Source organism: Nycticebus coucang, chromosome 9 (assembly GCF_027406575.1).
Source record: "Nycticebus coucang isolate mNycCou1 chromosome 9, mNycCou1.pri, whole genome shotgun sequence".
In the NCBI taxonomy this organism is placed as follows: domain Eukaryota; kingdom Metazoa; phylum Chordata; class Mammalia; order Primates; family Lorisidae; genus Nycticebus; species Nycticebus coucang.
The window spans coordinates 30,772,455-30,781,886 of NC_069788.1; the positions used below are offsets into that span (position 1 = coordinate 30,772,455).

Here is a 9,432-nt window from a genome sequence, read left to right on the forward strand (position 1 = left end):
TTATACAGGTCCTTCACCTCCTTCGTTAGGTATATTCCTAGGTATTTGATTTTCTTTGAGACTATGGTGAAGGGAGTTGTGTCCTTAATTAGCTTCTCATCTTGACTGTTATTGGTGTATACAAAGGCTACTGACTTGTGGACATTGATTTTATATCCTGAAACATTACTGTATTTTTTGATGACTTCTAGGAGTCTTGTGGTTGAGTCTTTGGGGTTCTCTAAGTATAAGATCATGTCGTCAGCAAAGAGGGAGAGTTTGACCTCCTCTGCTCCCATTTGGATTCCCTTTATTTCCTTGTCTTGCCTAATTGTATTGGCTAGAACTTCCAGCACTATGTTGAATAGTAAAGGTGACAGAGGACAACCTTGTCTGGTTCCAGTTCTAAGAGGAAAAGCTTTCAGTTTTACTCCATTCAGTAAAATATTGGCTGTGGGTTTGTCATAGATAGCTTCAATCAGTTTTAGAAATGTGCCACCTATGCCTATACTCTTCAGAGTTCTAATTAGAAAAGGATGCTGGATTTTATCAAATGCTTTTTCTGCATCTATTGAGAGGATCATGTGATCTTTATTTTTGCCTCTGTTAATATGGTGGATAACGTTTATAGACTTGCGTATGTTAAACCAGCCTTGCATCCCTGGGATGAAGCCTACTTGATCATGATGAATGACTTTTTTGATGATAAGCTGTAATCTATTGGCTAGGATTTTGTTGAGAATTTTTGCGTCTATGTTCATGAGTGAGATTGGTCTGAAATTCTCCTTTTTGTTTGGGTCTTTTCCTGGTTTTGGTATCAGGGTGATGTTTGCTTGATAGAATGTGTTGGGGAAGATTCCTTCTTCCTCAATTTTCTGGAATAATTTCTGCAGTATAGGAATAAGCTCTTCCTTAAAGGTTTGATAGAATTCTGGAGTGAAGCCATCTGGACCAGGGCATTTTTTGGTTGGTAGCTTTTTTATTGTTTCTTTGATCTCAGTGCTTGAAATTGGTCTGTTCAGGAGCTCTATTTCTTCCTGGCTGAGTCTAGGGAGAGAGTGTGATTCCAAATATTGATCCATTTCTTTCACATTGTCAAATTTCTGGGCATAGAGTTTCTGGTAGTATTCAGAGATGATCTCCTGTATCTCTGTGGGATCAGTTGTTATTTCCCCTTTATCATTTCTGATTGAGGTTACTAGAGATTTTACTTTTCTATTCCTCGTTAGTCTGGCCAATGGTTTATCTATTTTATTTATTTTTTCAAAAAACCAACTCCTTGTTTCATTAATTTTCTGAATGATTCTTTTGTTTTCAATTTCATTGATCTCTGATTTGATTTTGGATATTTCTTTTCTTCTACTGAGTTTAGGCTTAGATTGTTCTTCTTTTTCCAATTCCATAAGATCTCTTGTGAGATTGTTGATGTGCTCTCTTTCAGTTTTTCGAATGTAGGCATCTAAAGCGATGAATTTTCCTCTCAAAACTGCTTTTGCAGTATCCCACAGGTTTTGGTAGCTTGTGTCTTCATTGTTGTTATGCTCAAGGAAGTTAATGATTTCCTGTTTTATTTCTTCCTGCACCCATCTGTTATTCAACAGAAGATTGTTTAGTTTCCATGCCTTTGGGTGGGGTCGAGCATTTTTGTTAGAGTTGAGTTCCACCTTTAGTGCCTTATGGTCTGAGAAGATACAAGGTAAAATTTCAATTCTTTTGATTCTGTTGATATTTGTTTTGTGTCCCAGGATATGATCAATTTTGGAGAATGTTCCATGGGGTGATGAGAAGAATGTATATTCTTTATCTTTGGGGTGGAGTGTTCTATATGCGTCTATCAAGCACAGTTGTTCTAGAGTCTCATTTAAGTCTCTTATATCCTTGTTTAATTTCTGTTTAGAGGATCTGTCCAGCTCTGTAAGAGGAGTGTTAAAGTCCCCTGTTATGATGGTATTATCAGATATCATATTGCTCAGACTGAGTAAGGTCTGCTTCAAGAATCTGGGCGCATTTAAATTGGGTGCATAAATATTTAGAATTGAAATGTCTTCTTGTTGTATTTTTCCCTTGACCAATATAAAGTGACCATCTTTGTCTTTTTTGACTTTAGTTACTTTAAATCCACATGTTTCTGAAAATAAGATTGCAACTCCTCTTTTCTTCTGAATTCCATTTGCCTGAAAAATTGTCTTCCAACCCTTGACTCGGAGCTTTAATTTGTCTTTTGAAGCCAGGTGTGTTTCTTGCAGACAGCAAATGGATGGCTTGTGTTTTTTAATCCAGTCAACCAATCTATGTCTCTTCAGTGGGGAATTCAAGCCATTAACATTTATTGAGATAATTGACAAGTGTGGTAGTATTCTATTCGTCTTATTTTGTGAGAGTCCATTGCTTAGTTTTATCTTTTGCATCAGTGTGGAGGTTAGGTTCTGTCCTTTAATTTCTGAGTTCTTACTTTGCTGCTGATCCATTGTGGTGGTCAGTGTGCAGAACAGGTTGAAGTATTCCCTGTAGAGCTGGTCTTGTTGTGGCGAATTTCCTCAATGTTTGTATATCCATAAATGATTTGATTTCTCTGTCAATTTTGAAGCTTAGCTTAGCAGGGTACAGAATTCTGGGCTTTAAATTGTTCTGTTTAAGTAGATTAAAGGTAGATGACCATTGTCTTCTTGCTTGGAAAGTTTCATTAGAGAAGTCTGCGGTCAATCTGATGGATTTGCCGCTGTAGGTCAACTGGCGCTTACTCCTGGCAGCTTGCAGAATCTTTTCTTTGGTCTTGACTTTGGACAGGTTCATCACAATGTGTCTTGGAGAAGCTCGGTTAGAGTTGAGGCGACCTGGGGTCCGATAGCCCTCTGAAAGCAGTGTGTCAGAATCTTTGGTGATGTTTGGGAAATTTTCTTTTATAATATTCTCTAGTATGGCTTCCATTCCTCTGGGGCATTCTTCTTCCCCTTCTGGAATTCCTATAACTCGTATGTTGGAACGCTTCATAAAGTCCCATAATTCTGACAGTGAACGTTCTGCTTTCTCTCTCTTCTTTTCTGCCTCTTTTACTATCTGAGTTATCTCAAAAACTTTGTCTTCTACCTCTGAAATTCTTTCTTCTGCATGGTCTAACCTGTTGCTGATACTTTCCATTGCATCTTTAAGTTCCCTGATTGACTGTTTCATTTCCTTCAGCTCTGCTATATCCTTTTTATATTCTTCATATCGTTCATCTCTTATTTGATTCTGTTTTTGAATTTCTTTTTGGTTATTTTCCACTTTATTAACAGTTTCCTTCATTGTTTCCATCATTTCCTTCATTGTTTTCAACATGTGTATTCTAAATTCCCTTTCTGTCATTCCTAACATTTCTGTATAGGTGGAATCCTCTGCAGTAGCTACCTCATGGTCCCTTGGCGGGGTAGTTCTGGACTGGTTCTTCATGTTGCCTGGAGTTTTCTGCTGATTCTTCCTCATGGGTGATTTCTTTTATCTGTTTACTTGCCCTAATTTTCCTTTCAATTCCTCTTGCTCTTTAAGTTCTTGTGCCTGTGGACTAAGGGTTACAGGACCAGAAGGGTGAGAAGGTTTAAGAGCAAAAAAGCGATGAAAGAAATGAGGACCGAGTGATAAGAAAAAAAAAAAAAATGAAAAAAAAGAAAAATAGAGAAAGGAGAGTGGTTGGGTGAAAGGAATATTGACAAAAAGAAGAGAGGCACAGAAAGAGGGAGACAGAGCAATATAGGTGTACAGTAGGGTACTTTGATACAACCTTAAAAAAAAAAAAAACCTTCTGGGGGTGCCAAGTGTGGTGGTTCCCTTGAGGTCAGCAGCTCTTTGCTAACCTGATCAGACACAGTACCCCACCTCCACCAAGTAGAGAGGAAAGACAAAAATGCTATAAATCAAACCAAAACGAGCAAACAGAAAACCTTACGGGATAAAATTGGCTGGAAAAACCAAATAATAGTGGTAGAAACACTAACAAAAGTGAAGTTCTGATTATTGAAATAGGCAGCAATGGGAAATTATAATTAAACTAGAAAAATTGAGAAAGAAAAAGGATCTGTATGGAAAAGGTTGAACTTAAAAAACAAAACAACAATCTAGAACGTCAAAATAAACCAAAAAAACAACCAAACCAAAAAAAAAAACCAAACAAACAAACAAAAAAAAACACACGCGCAACCAAAAACAAAGCAGTATGTATATGGAATTGAATATTGTCTGGGCAACACGTGGTCTTCTGGGGTATGAGATGTTAATCACAGTTCTGATACGACTGGAGGCTGCTAGTTTCTCGAACCCCAGCAGGTAGACACCCTAAATCTCTCTTCAGCCCACTTAAAAGGCACTTTGAACTTGTTCACTTACTGAGCAGAAGCTTTCTCAGGGAAGTGCTTGTTGCTGGAATCACTGCTGGAGTGGCTATCCACTTACCCTGCGTGTCAAAACTGGTCTCCCTCTGCCCCCGAGGGTTAGGGCTGCAAGGCGGCTCAGACCCCGCCCTTAGGCTACTTGGTCGCTGGGTTACCAGCTCCCACCCAATTCCAGCTCTGTGACCCTGAGGGCGGAGCTTGCCAGGGCAGATCGCTCACAATGTCTGCCTGTGACCCAGAGCCAAACTCTATTAGCTCCGTCTGGCTCAGTGGCTCAGACTGGGGCCCTAGACAAAGGCCAAAGTTCTCCGCACTCCCGCTCAGGCTCTCCCCAAGGCAGTTCAGCTGAGTGCCAAGTCCAAAGACACCAAAACAGTTCACAGGTAAGGCCTTTCTGGTTTGCAGTCTCGCTGCTATTGAACTTACAGTTGCGGGCGGGTTTAGGCGGATTGAACACACGCGACCACTTGCCGGTTTTCCACTGTTTTAGTCCTCCTCTTGGGGTCCAGAAGTCTCTCGCTGACTCCCTGTATCCTCTCAGGGGTGATGATAGGCAGATCCCACCAGCCAGAGATGCCTGGAGTCCTATATCCCCAGACTCACGGTGCCCAGATGCAAGGAAGCTGTTACTCGGCTGCCATCTTGCTCCACCCTCCTGTTTTTGTTTTTTTTTCTATTTTTAGTAGAGATGGGTCTCGCTCTTGTTCAGGATGGTCTTCAACTCCTGAGCCCAGGCAATCCACCTACCTCCAACTCCTAGAGTGTTAGAATTCTCTAGCCGCTTTTTTTCTGTAGCAATGCCACAACTAAAGGGGCATTTTTATACAAACACACACACACACATGCACACACATGCACTAAATTACAAAAGAACACTTCGCAGGTAAAAACACAATGTGACATTAAATAGACTTCAGTAATCACGTGTCATGATGAAGAATGCTTCTGTCATGCCTCAATGAAATTGTTCATGACATTCTCCTTGATACTTTTCTTAGTTTCAGCTTTTTCCACATTACTGTCCACAAAAAAGGACCGAAGGTATAATAACAGGAATTATGTCCCTTCGTTAGGGACTGTGTACATACTTTTGTTCTGTGTTATAATGCTTTAATTCAAAATAATTGTTCAACTCATTTCGGTACTGTAATATACTTTTTTGGTAGCCAATGTTAATTCATTTTCCTGTGCAGAAGCCCTTTTCTCCAATGAAATGGATATAAGGTAGTATTTCCAAAATAATCAAAGTCTGTATCCGTCTTACATATTGGTACTTTTAAAATAAAGCATTTTCTTATTTCAGAGGCATGGACTGATTCTCTTTGGATTATAGGAAAGCCAGTTTCAACTTTTTCAGTATGACCATATATGTAACAGGTCTATATTTGATCATAAAAACCTGCAAAAGTATTTAAAATTTATTAACTTATTTGAATCTTACAACAGTCTTTATTGGCTTGTATTATTACCCTGTTTTCCCCAAAATAAGACATCCTCCGAAAATAAGACCTACTTACAGGAAAGATAAGACGTCCCCTGAAAATAAGACCTAGTGCATCTTTGGGAGCACACCTTAAAATAAGACACTATTTCGGGGAAACAGGGTAGTACTTCTTTGTAGACATGAAAACTTGGGCAGAAAGAGTGTGGCCAAGAGCACCTGTAAGTGGAAGAGGCCTGCAGAGCCAAGTTCGTGTTCCTTCCATTACATCTTGCTGCTGCTTAATAGTAACTTGTGACTGAAATATGTTTTAGTTTTTAATTTCTCAGGGTTTTATTTGTATTTTATTTCTTGTTCACCATTCAAATAGGTAGTAAGTTCCGAGCTTCCTTTTCTAACTCCATGGAGACTGTCAAAATGCTTTTCGAAGTGGCTGTTCCCTTTTGTATTCCTACCAGTGATGTTTCCAGAGTTCCAGTCACTTGTCATTTTCACCCAAATTTGGTATTATAAGTTTTTAGTCATTGATTTTAGTCATTCTGGTAAATGTATAGTGGTATGTTGTGATTTTAATTTTCATTTTATGACTAATGATGTTAATCATCTTTTTAAATGATTTTTTGACATTTCATATACTTCCTTTCTGAATTTGCTTCTTGACATTTTACCCATTTCAAAAAAAACCTGTTTTCTTATTACTGAGTTTTGAGAATTCTTTACATGTTATGGATATAAGTGCTTTTCCAGATATGTGTTTTGAATGTATTTTTCTACTAATCTGTAGCTTGATTTCACTTCTAAATAGGGTTTTTCACAGAACAGAAGTTTTTAATTGTTTATGAAATTCAATGCATCAATTTTTTATTTTATAAATTGTGTTTTGATGTTATATTTAAGAATACTTTGCCTACCCCAAGGTCGCAAAAGTTTTCTCTATGTTCTCTTCCCAAAAGTTTTATATTTCTATGTTTCATATTTAAGGCTTTGAACTATTTTGAGTTAATTGTTATATAAGGTGTGATGTATAGGATTTTTTTCTTTTTATTTTCTTGCTTATGAATGTGCAGTTATTTCAGCACCATTTGTTGAAAAGATTGTTCTTTCTGTATTAAATTATTATTTTTTCTTTGAAAACTTCCCACATTTATTTATATCCAGTTCAAACAGTTAAACTATAAGAAACTGCTCCTACCCCATTCGACATTTACGGATTTCTATGGTTAGAAACAAAAACACAAGCAAACCTAAGTGACTCATCTATGCTCCCTTTTCTCACCCTAGTCCTTACAGCAGGGCTTGTTGCCCTTTCTTCAGCGTGTTCTTTCAGCAGGTGAGCCACGGTTGCAGAGGTGGCACCCAACCATAAAAAGGCATAGAGTTTGCTCTGATTGTTTCCCATGCATCAAACCCTAAAGGAAGCTGCCATTGATCCTGACAAAATTATGGAATGAGATCAGGTGCCATGGTTCACTCAGGACTGTAATCCCAGGACTTTGGGAAGCCACCAGGTGGGGGGATTGCTTCAGGCCAGCATTTTGAAACCAGGCTGGGCAAGAGTGAAACTGTACAAAAACCAAAAAGTTAACTGGGTATGGCAGCACACTTTCTCAGGAGGCTGAAGAGGATCACTTGAGTTTGTAGTCAGCTATATAGTATAGCCTGGCAACACAGAGATACCCTGCTTCAATTAAAAACAAAAATTGGGAATGGGGCGGCACCTGTGGCTCAAAGGAGAGGGCGCCGGCCCCATATGCCAGAGGTGGCGGGTTCAAACGCAGCCCCGGCCAAAAACTGCAAAAAAAAAAAAAAAAAAAAAAGTGGAATGGATTAGTTTAAGTGAGTTGATTAAAGGACTAGTGGTTTAAATTAACAACTATGAAAGACCTTCTGTGGGTGGGTCAGTATTGCTGCATTCTTGACAGAAGCAGGGCTCTCTAAAAACTTTCTGCAACCATTTATTTCCATATATTTTAAACAGTTAATGCCAGAAAAATATAAAGTAAACAGTTTGTGACACAAGGTATCTTAAAAAGCAAATGTGGGAATTGAATTCCCTTGTGACTCCAGGGCTCTAGTTAAAATATTTTTTTCTATTGATGTTATTTCTATTTTATTCTATTGATAGACTCTCATGAGTTAGTGAAACTCTATGAAAATCAGCAATTTCTTGAGAGTGTTGATAAGAGAGGGAGTCAGTTTTTCACAAGGAAGCTTGTGAGGAAGCTTCTACTCAGCTTTCCTCACAGGTGCACGTCTCCTCCACGTGACCTTTATCCCATACTTGTTCTCAGGTGTATCTTTAACCAGAACAGGCCCAGGCTCTGGGCTGCTGGGAGTATTACTGTGACCAGAGCAATATGGAAGGCTGTTTTCCTTCTGATCTTGAGGAACAGATTCTTCCTTCATGAACGATGACTCTGGGGTCTGGATGTCAGGTGGAATCAACGCATAAGGTAGACTCCGAAGTGCACGTATTGAGAGGTCCCCAGAGCTTTGGGGACTGAGCATTGGAACTAAGGGTCTTCTAGAATTGTTCTTTTCTTGTTGATTGGGGCACTCCTTGATTAAGTGGCTCTCCAATGTCTCTGAAATGGAAGAAGAATGTAGACTCTCAAAAGTTAGATGTGGAAATTTGGAGGTGCCAGATTTTCGACTTGAACGTCTTGCCTGGTCTCGGTGATGACGTTTCCGGTAGGCTAGGAACCAGCTTTCTGCTGTTGTATCAAACTCAGGAGATATCCAAGAAGTGATGGTGCTCTGGCCTATGGGCTTGTTAGGCACTTGTTGAGTCAGTTATAGGGAGCTGTGGCGATTCATAGTGGTGTTTGGGGCCCTCCAGTGGTTGTTGACGGAATAGCAGCTGGGTTTTCCTGGAACGCATCAATAGGTGAATGAAGAGCAGTTAGCAGCCACATGGTATGGTTTGGCTTCTGGCTGGGAAATAGGCTCCAATTTTAACCCACGCCTGCCTGGCAAGGCCCGGGCCGCTGCTCCTGTCAGGACACACAGTGTTCGAGCCCTGTATTAAATTATTTTTAATTCTGTGAAAAGAAAATTGTCCATATTTGTGTGGGCTGTTTCTGCATCCTCCATACTATTTTGTTTGCTGTAGCTTTATATTAATAGTATGTGTTGAAGTTAGGTTGTGTGGGTTTTTCTACTGTATATTTTTCAGAATTGTTTTTGTATTTTAATTCCTTTGTTCATATGGTATTTATTTATTTATTTATTTTTGAGAAAATAGTCTCACTCTGTCACCTGTGCTAGAATGTCATAGTATTAGCCTAGCTCACAGCCACCTCAGACTCCTGGGTTCAAGCCATCCTTCTGCCTTAGCCTTCCAAGAAGTTGGGACTAGAGATGCCAGCCACAATGCCCAGATAATTCTTCTATTTTTAATAGAAATGGTGTTACTTTTGCTCATGCTAGTCTCAAATTCCTGAGCTCAAGTCATCCTTCTACCTCAACCTCCCAGAGTGTTAGGATTACAGGTGTGAGCCACCGCGCCTGGTCCCATATTCTTTAGAGTCAGCTTGTAGATATCTACAAAGAATCCTCCTTGGATATTGATTGAGATTGCACTGAATCTATAGATCAACTTGGGAATATTTTACATCTTAATTATGTTGAGATTTCCAATCAATGAAA

At 39.2% G+C, this 9,432-nt stretch overlaps 1 pseudogene; it reads right to left on the bottom strand.

Moving 5' to 3' along the window:
- Positions 1 to 2,372: 2,372 nt before the first annotated feature.
- LOC128594652 (RAD9, HUS1, RAD1-interacting nuclear orphan protein 1-like) lies at positions 2,373 to 8,665 on the bottom strand (annotated as a pseudogene).
- Between the last annotated feature and the right edge of the window lie 767 nt (positions 8,666 to 9,432).